The sequence below is a fragment of the Cryptomeria japonica genome, chromosome 8 (assembly GCF_030272615.1).
Source record: "Cryptomeria japonica chromosome 8, Sugi_1.0, whole genome shotgun sequence".
Taxonomy (NCBI): domain Eukaryota; kingdom Viridiplantae; phylum Streptophyta; class Pinopsida; order Cupressales; family Cupressaceae; genus Cryptomeria; species Cryptomeria japonica.
Window position 1 is genome coordinate 706,193,395 of NC_081412.1, and position 10,365 is coordinate 706,203,759.

Here is a 10,365-nt window from a genome sequence, read left to right on the forward strand (position 1 = left end):
AGAGACTTAGAAACCGTTTGCAAAGGTTAAGTGATATTAACATTGACCTTGTCACAGAACAAGCACTTTAGTGTTTGTATTGAGCTCAAACTCAGACTACATGTGATGTATACCGTGTATCAAGCCCACATAACCTTGTTTGAAGAAGAGGAAGTCGATAATTTTAACTCTATTTTTGGCGACTGATAGTGAACAGAAAGTTAAGAGGGAATCGAGATTTTTATCAATTATACAAACCAACAAACACTTAGTGTTTATGTTGATCACGAACTGTAGGTTTAGCAGAACTGTTAGATGTGGTGTGATCAACAACAACTTGGGTGATTAGTCGTGAGATTCTTTAACAAAAAGATAGTATGTGCAATTTGTGGAATGATATGCAAGCATTCATTCATATTTCTAATCCTTTTGGGACTGATACGATATCATAACTAATAGAGGTGTCAAGTTTAAAATGGAGATAAGAGTCCACCATCCCGGGAATTTGACAAAAAAATAGGAATACTCATAGAGTCGATCAGATATATATATCGACTGTGGGTTTTGGGAAGTAGACAGTTGGAAAAATACAGAGAGGATAGATTATTAAATAGAGATTAGTGACATTAGAACACTACAAGAAAGGAAACAGATAACTTAGAAGAAGAGAAGCTTTGGAAATCACAGTGCCACAATCAGTTTTGGAAGAAGAGTTGTGTTGATCATCACAGATTTGGTATCGAATTACAGAGGAAGACTCTTATTCGAGCAATTGTTTATTGTGTATTTAGAAATTAAGGATGGAAGTATGTTGAGATTTGCTTGCTTAGTTTGATATTGAAGAAAATAGCTAGGCTTAGATTTAGATTCATGCAATAGAAATTATGATGGTTTTATTTGAAAGTTTTATTTAAATAGCCATATAGGTATATGTATCATGAGATATCATCTTATTTAATATTCATAGAAGGAATTATTGAACTTAGATAGTTAAGTACAAAATTCGTAGGCAACACATGTTAGGATTGCATTAAATAAGTTAGTTAAAAGAATGTGTACTTATTTCTATTCAATTATATGTTAAAATACATACATTTGATACACCTTCTTGTTTTAATTCTTGACTTTGATTTACTTGAAAAGATAGAAATGAAAGATTGTCTTCTATATAATATTTATTCTAGATTTATTAGAACAAAGCTAGATAGGCTTGTGTTTTTGTAAAGTTACCTTCCAGGATAGGTGCCGAATACGGATTATAGAGAGAGAGTTTGCTTTTTCCAAACTATATTATTTGCTATGCATGGCTTTATACTCGGTCGAGTAATTGAATAACCATTGAAATAGATGGATTCATTTATTTATCCACTCTACCATATCCTTGATTGAACTTGCTTATTTCTTTATTGAATTAGAAAATTGAAAATGCATGTATCATTTAAGGCATGCGCCAGATTCCATCTTGTCTATCAAATTCTTTTTGCTAAGCAATTCGTGCAAGGTCGAGTAATCTTGATTGACCAAGAATTCTGGGGAAGTGTAAACTTCAAGGTTGGGTGTAAAAGGCACTTGAATCTTGTTCTCGTCTTCATTATAAAGAATATATTGAAGATAGCTTGGATTGCAGATCTGTCATAGCCCTCCTTTACCATTTTGATTTGCTACTACTAATGTTATTTCTATTATATCATTTTGAGGTTATGAATTTATTGAATATGGTTGGAAGAGTTATTATAATAATGAACACACACATACACACATAAAATAATAATTTAAAAAGAATTTATTTAATTGCTCAATTTTATATAAGCACATGTCATAAGAGAAATTGGAAGCTTCTAGAGGGAATTTTCATTCTCCATTTTCTTGCATGTAACTCTTCCATTTAGTGATCAATCAATTTTGCATGAAGATAATTTAGGAAAAAGAATCATTTCTTTCAATTAATTCTCTTGATAGTGGAATTGAGGGATCTTTTCTATATAATGTATGCAAGTTTTTGAAAAGAGAGAGTGGATTTATTTTTGGAAGAAAACTTTCTCAAGTTTCTTGTTGAAAGTAGTAGGATTTCTTTTGTAGTCACATTTGATTTGTAGAATTGTTTAAGTAGTTGTTTTGAAGAATTTTCACCAAGTTGCAAGGAAGGATCAAGGAAGGCTAGCTTGGAGATTTGAAGAGGTTTCAACATAAAACTTCGTGGATCAAGTTCTCATCTATCACTTTATTTAATTTTTCATGTGAATAAAAAAAAAAATTATTATGAAGAATATAGCTTCTATCCTTCTTTTACATCTTCATTTATATAAAAGTTTTTAAAATTTGTTTTAAAACAAAGTTAAACTATTTTTTTATTAATTTGGGATAAATGTTTTGATTAATTAAAAACAGGTTTTTGGAAGGAACCCAAAACCTTGATTACATAGTAGGAAAAAGGAAAAGCATTAAAGTGACTATAAATAAAAGTGCCTGGACACCCATACAAAGATCAGATCCCAGAAAAATAAAAAGGGATCACAGACAAAGAGAACATCACAAGACAGCCAAAGAAAAACACAAAGACAACACCGAGATAGCACAAAGACAACACCGAGACAGTTAGATATTTCTTATGATTTCTTCCGCATGAACGACCATCTACTTCATATTGACCGCAGAGTTCTTCATATCATTGAGCTCTTTTTCCTTGATGCCTACCTATTTCCGAGTGTTGGCCCTTGTTCTCTTTTCATGACCCATCTTCTCTGTCTGTTCCTTCTCATCTTCCTTACCTTTGATCTGTTCAAATTTGTTTATCAACATGTTAACATGATCAACAGTGGCCTTAAGGATCTGGAAATTTTGCTCAACAATCTTTTTCATAGTTAATTCCATCTTATCCACTCTATTGACTAGGTTGTTCAAGTTAATTCCCAGACCTTTATCATCTTTGATTCCTTCTAGCTCCTTCACCTTCTTTTCCATTTCTAGAATTTTATTGACAATTGCTTCAATAGCTTCAGCCTTATTAATGGCCACCATTAATTCTTTGACATTTTCAAAAAGAGGCTTCTCACCTATGGTTGCCATTTTAATCATATTGAGATCAGTCTTCAAGTCTCCAATTTCTTTCACCATTTTGCTAATGACCTCACATAAACCCTTGATACTATCATTACATATGGCACCTTAGCTGACATTTTGATTGCTCCTGTTGTTCTCCTAATCTTCATTCTTCATTCTCTAAGTGTTCGGGTTCCCCCCATAGTTAGCTTCCCGCATTTAATCTTCCTCCTTACCCTTGTTCTTGTCCATTTTTTCAACATCAGAGTCCTCATCAGAAGAGACTATAATCTTCCTTTTCACCTTATTTATCCCTTTACTGGTCTTCTTGCTCCTTTGGGTTTGCTTACCCATCCCCTTTCTTTTCTTACTCATTATGACTTTATCATCAAATGACTCCTCCTTAGACTCCAAGAGGTCAGAATCCACAGTAGTCCCCTTGCTCTTTCCCTTGGTCTTCCCCTTGTTGCTCAAATCTTAAGACTCACCCTCAATTTCAGAATAAAGATTGAACCCACTATCCTCACTTTCAGTTTCATCATCCCTAATTTTTTTGCCTTTACTGATGGGTTTATCAATAATTTTCCCTTTCAACATCTTATAAACTAAAACCATTAAACCCTGGTGCAGGGCATGATCTTTTTGAGAATCCTTCTGCATTTCACGAATAATATGATCCATAGAGCATGCAAGATAGTACGACAAACTAACCTTATCACCATGGCGGAAGTGGTTGAGCAACATAAAATTTGGGATAAATGTTGTAATACATATCTTTATTATATATTTAAATTTCTTAGAAAAGAAAAAGATGAAAATCAAATTCTTGTTGTCTTTTTGCTTACAAAATGAATTATTTATTCATTTATTTACTAAGAGTGCAAAAATATTTTCGGGAATAAACTCTTTTCTCTGTGATTGTATGATGTTCTTTATTTGACTATTTTCTATGAATTAAACTTAACTCTCACGGAATGTGAGTTTGATCATTTGAGTGAAATTTTTAAATCAATCTTACTTCTATGTGAAAATCTCATCTCTCTATGTTTATCACCTGTGGATTGAAGTTATTTTTCCTATAAATAAATCCATTTCTCCTCTCTAAATGTAGATTTGATTAAATATTAAATCCCTATCATTCCCCTTTATAATCAGTCTTACCTTCCTATAAAGAATTTCATTTGTATTCATTTTCCCTTGTGAGTTGAATAAAACAAATTTTCTCCATTGTTCTTCCATTGTTAGAATAACACAAAACTATAATTATGAATTAAGTATTAATAATACACATATATGTTCTTCCATTGTTAGAATTAATAATGGTTTACTCTAAGTATATTAAAAAAAAAAATTAAAAGGAAAGAAAATCAATGAAAAATCTTAAAGAAGTTGTTTCTTTTAATTGGGGCGGGCCCACTTTCCCATAATCCACTATGCCACTACATTTAAAGTGGCTTAAGAAAAAACAATGTCATTTAGTAAACTTTGATTTTTTTTTTAAATTATTAAAATTTATTAATGAAAATTTGATTTATTTAAATTAGTTTATAATTGAAGATTTATTATTATTCGAAAAGTTATTTAATATTAATGTGTTAAAATTTATTTGTTCATAAATAATTTAGATTTTGGGGTGTTAATTATTAACTATTTTATTTAAAATATATTTATTTGAGTTGTAATTTAGAATTTGTACTATTTTTAATAGTTGTAATGGCTTAGATCTTATCTTAAATTAATTTGTATATTTGACATTTAAAATTTATTTGGAATAAATAAATTTATTAGTAGAAGCTTATCATTTAATTATAATTTAAAGTTATTAAATTAACATTAAAAGCAACTCATCCCTTAGTATATAGTAATTAAGTTTTAAATGAAGTGGTAATTAACCCTTTAGGAAAAATTATAAAGAACCTAGCTCATGTTAAGGGACCCTCATTGGAATTTTAAATAAGGGATTAAGTCGTAAATTCTTCAATCAATATCTTTATTTATTTATTTATTTTGTTTTGAAATTATTATCTTCCTAACGTTGGGTAAAAGAGCCCTTTGGGTTTCAAAAGAGTAAATTTTACAAGAGGCAGATAGTCCACTAATGCTCCCTTTTACCCTAATATAGTAGTAAAACTTCTATTGAATAAAATATTTTGAATTATGAAAACAAAAGCATTTGTGATGCACCTTGGGAAACTTTTCCCTAGTTAATGGAATCAATTTGTCTTCATTAAGAATCACTAGCTAACCTCGAATATATTTTGGTAAATAGATTCCTTCAAGATAATCAATACATTTCAATTTAAGTCTCTTACTTATGAGTTATAAAAAAAAAATTGGCTTGTATATTTCAAATTGGTGGAAACATCAAAGGTTAAAGATTTACCTACCATGTAAATGTGTTTGGACTCATAATTACCCTTTTATTTGTGTAGTCTGAAAATAGGAAATAATGTTTAGTTAATAGTTCTCCCTCCATTCGTGTAGTTGAATATTTGACAGTTCTTTATTAGATTTTAAAATATGGTATACAAGGCTAAAACAATACCTTCTAGCTACAAATAACCTTAAGACTAGAAAAAGAGAGAAGGCACATTTATATTACAAGTAATTATATATGAATTTAACTAAAGTTTAGAAATTATATTTAAAAAATTAGCAATGAAAAAAAAATTAAAAAAATTGTATATCTTTTCACGAGATGTTATCTTGAGTAATCTTAATCTTAGTATTAATCCTTTGTGAATGTTTAATGAAACTTAGCCTTGATGATGAAGTAAGTTATAATTAGATTCCCACCTTAATATGAGTTTCAAGAAATCTATCCTATGACCACTTAGAGAATTAAATTGAAGTAAAAAAATTGAAAATTATAAGGTTATTATTTTTGTAGAAAATATCTAAGGGTAAAATGTTACTTCAAGTGGAAGAATTAGTTAGTTATCTCTTATAATATTGCAAAGGAATTGACATTGGTTGTAAATCAACTAGAAGAAGATTGATTTGAATTGCTTGGGGTTTCTATTTTATGTTAGTTGATTTGCAAGTATTAGACTATCTTCTAATCTTATTTTCGAACAATTAGTGATTAAAATATTGTGGTTATTTAAGCTTATCGTTAATAGTTCTTTTCTCTTTCCTTCAAACAAGTGAATATTAAATTTTATTTTCAAATTATTATTATTAGATAGTTTAATTTTGTTTAAGTAAATTAGTTCCTTTCAAGCATTAAGATTCATATTTAAAGTAAGGTTATCATTTGTGGGAAATAATTAAAGATAAAATTTATGTTGCTTCAAGTGGAAGAATTAGATGGTTATCAATAATGCAGTTACTTTCAAGCTTATTAATATTAAGTTTTTCCTTCAATCAAGTAAGTGTTAAAATTCATTTCTAAGGCCCTTCTACCTAGGCATTGGATTTTCTTAAGCAATTTAGTACCTTCCAAGAAGTTTTTCAATCTTTTCCATAAGTTATAATTTTATAAGTTTTCAAGAAAAAATTCCTTTTATATTATAGTTTCATTTTCATGATTGTATTAGTCTATTGCTTTACATAAGATTCCTAAATTCAAAATTAGATTCTTAGTTAGACAACTAAACAAGAGGAGACGAAACCAAAACCTAGAAGCATTCGGTATATACGGCGCCTCTGGGTCACGCTTAAGGGTAATATCATCGTGTTGAACTACTGCACCTAACGCCTAATAAAGTTGCATCAATGGCGTTTGTGGCATCATCCCTATAAATTGTCGGGGAGTAATAAGGGACACTTGGAAGTTAAATTCCAAGGGGCGGGCAATCCCCCTTGGATTGACAACCAAATAAGATAATATTTAAATTAATTTACATTCATTAGATAAACTTTAGTAAACCCCATTAGGGTTTGGTTACGTGTGATGTTTTGAATTTATTTATCTTGATGATTTTGTCAGATGATAATGGGTCAAGGGAGACGCATATGATAGGAAATAGGACTTAGATGTTTTAGGCCACAAGTAAAGGGCCACCTTGAGCCTTTTTCTATAAAGCTACCATCATGGGTAGCAACCGCAGAGAAACTATCTGGGACATTGACCCTAGAAAGGGTTGCGTACCCACCAAAATAGTTTACATTAAACCATAGATTAGAAAACTGAACTACATACTTTACGCCTTGATCCTATGTCGAAATGGGTATGTAGGCAGTCTAGGGACAGAGTTGTCCTTGGTACTCAGGCGATCGGGGATGAGGTATAGGATTTGGTAAGTATGCGAAGTCTCTTGATTGAAAGATAAGGGAAATAAAGGAAAAATTAATTCAACGCATACTCAGAAGGAATCCCGTATGGATTCACTTGACTTCCTAAGGCTTTAGGCCAAATTCCGAGGCGGAATTCAAGCTTGCAATATGTTATTTTACTTGCTCCTAAGGACGGTGACCTCGGTGCACTTATATTAGAGGAGTTTAGTTCTTAGTGAGTGACTTAGGACCCAGATGGTCCCGATGAGTCAAAGTCTCTGGCTAGAGCACCTCCTATCCCAAGTTGGATAGATGCCTACCCCATTTGGCTAGATGCCTATCCCATATTGGATAGATGAAACCTCTTGTCCCGTTTGGACAAATGCCTAACCCATATGGCTAGATGCTCATCCTAGATGGATGAATGCCTAATCCAATTGGATAGATGCCCAGAGTATGTGATTGAATAAAACACAAATGATTAAATAAATAAATAAAAGAAAAAAAATGGATGGACAAAATTTCTCGAGTTAATATAAAGTCCAAGTTATTACGTGTGGTATCAGAGCGAAGATTCAAATCTAGGCCTTGAGGTCACTTCAACTTGTACAACCTTGAAGAGTACAGATGAATTGTTATATCTTAAATCAAGAATGAAATGAGGAATTTGAATTTCAAGAAGACCTAGATGGCAAGGAAAGAAGATGAGGAAGTATGCCACCGCTACAAGGAGTAAGAGGGAAGATACCAACAATGAAGATCAACAAGGGCCAAGGAAATAATATAACAAGAAGCTTTCACCATTAAATATTATGGACTGTGGAAACTTAATGTCTACAATATAACAAGAGTCGAAGCTATAACCAAGAAAAGGGATAAGATCAACTCAATGGAGCAATCAATGCAGGATCTTAGAGAAAGGAAAAATGATATTGGAAAATGAAGCGTGATTAAATGTGAACCCTAACAATAATCAAGGAAATGAAGAAGACAAGTTGGAGCTATCTGAGGATTGAAGAAAATTACCTAACCTAAATTTGAAAGAAAGAAAATCGGTGAAGGGGCTAAAGATTGGTTGAATGAAATAGAAAAGTAATCTAATTTAAAGGAATTATTAAGGAAGGAACTAGTTGGTAGATTAACATGAGGAAATAAAGTGGGCATAGCAAGGACATAATAACATGAGATCATTTTATTCACCATTTTCATAAAGATGGCTACCACAATTATTAGTTGAGGGGAAGGTGACATAATTACAAAGTCTTGACAAGGGACTTTGACAATCCAACAATGTCGAAATAAATCCACCAAATTGTTAAAGTACGTACCTACTATGACTGATCAAATCAAGAAGTGCTTGTACCAACATAAGGGAAGAAGTTGACATAAATGAACCAGAAGTATAGATGAGATACTTACGAAATCTTTAAAACAAGGAAATGAAGATTCAAGCCCTAGAAACAACAAGATGGAATTTTAAAGAGAATCATTCATTCAAAGGGAAACATGAATTCAAGGAGAACACAAACTTCAATGAGAATCGAGGAACAATTCATCTAAAAGGAGACCACCTCTAAATCAATCAAGATAGGGGAAATCACCATGAAAAAGATCAACAAATAAGATAACTTAATTGCTAGGTTTGATGAGCTAAGGAACAATCCTCCTAGAAATCGGAAGAGTAATGATAGAGACATCTAAAATCTTGGAGAGACACCAAAACTGATTGCGCAACAAAGAGGTTGATCAATGCAAAGTACAATGGAATCAGTATGACGAAAATAATGCTACATGGGAAGATACTAGTGAAATGCAGCAGTTGTTTCCTTTTTGTTTTAGATTGATCATGAACTATAGACTCTTTACATTGAATAAGTGCATCATGACGATGCACAATTTAAGGGGGGGAGGATGTCATAACCCTCCTTTACCATTTTGATTTGCTAATGTCATAACCCTCCTTTACCATTTTGATTTGCTACTACTAATGTTATTTCTATTATATCATTTTGAGATTATGAATTTATTGAATATGGTTGGAAAAGTTGTTATAATAATGAACACACACATACACCCATAAAATAACAATTTAAAAAGAAATTATTTAATTGCTCAATTTCATATAAGCACATGTCGTAGGAGAAATTGGAAACTTCTAGAGGGAATCTTCATTCTCCATTTTCTTGCATGTAACTCTTCCATTTAGTGATCAATCAATTTTGCATGAAGATAATTTCAGAAAAAGAATCATTTCTTTCAGTTAATTCTCTTGATAGTGGAATTGAGGGATATTTTCTATATAATGTATGCAAGTTTTTGAAAAGAGAGAGTGGATTTATTTTTGGAAGAAAAATTTCTCAAGTTTCTTGTTGAAAGTAGTAGGATTTCTTTTGTAGTCACATTTGATTTGTAGAATTGTTAAGTAGTTGTTTTGAAGAATTTTCACCAAGTTGCAAGGAAGGATCAAGGAAGACTAGCCTGGAGATTTGGAGAGGTTTCAACATCAAACTTCGTCAATCAGGTTCTCTTCTATCACTTTCCTTAATTTTTCTTGTGAATAAGAAAAAAATTATTATGAAGAATATAACTTATATCCTTCTTTTAGATCTTCATTTATATAAAAGTTTTTAAAATTTGTTTTAAAACAAAGTTAAACTCTTTTTTTTATTAATTTGGGATAAATGTTGTAATACATATCTTTATTATATATTTAAATTTCTTAGAAAAGAAAAAAGATGAAAATCGAATTCTTGTTGTCTTTTTGCTTTCAAAAAAAGAATTTTTTTTTTTTTATTTAGTAAGAGTGCAAAAATCTTTTCGGGAATAAACTCTTTTCTCTGTGATTGTATGATGTTCTTTATTTGACTATTTTCTGTGAATTAACCTTAACTCTTACGGAATGTGAGTTTGATCATTTGAGTGAAATTTTTAAATCAATCTTACTTCCATGTGAAAATCTCATCTCTCTATGTTTATCACCTATGGATTGAAGTTATTTTTCCTATAAATAAATCCATTTCTCCTTTCTGGATGTAGATTTGATTAAATCTTAAATCCCTATCATTCCCCTCTATAATCAATCTTACCTTCCTATGTATGTATACTGCTCTTTTGAGAAAGAATTTTATT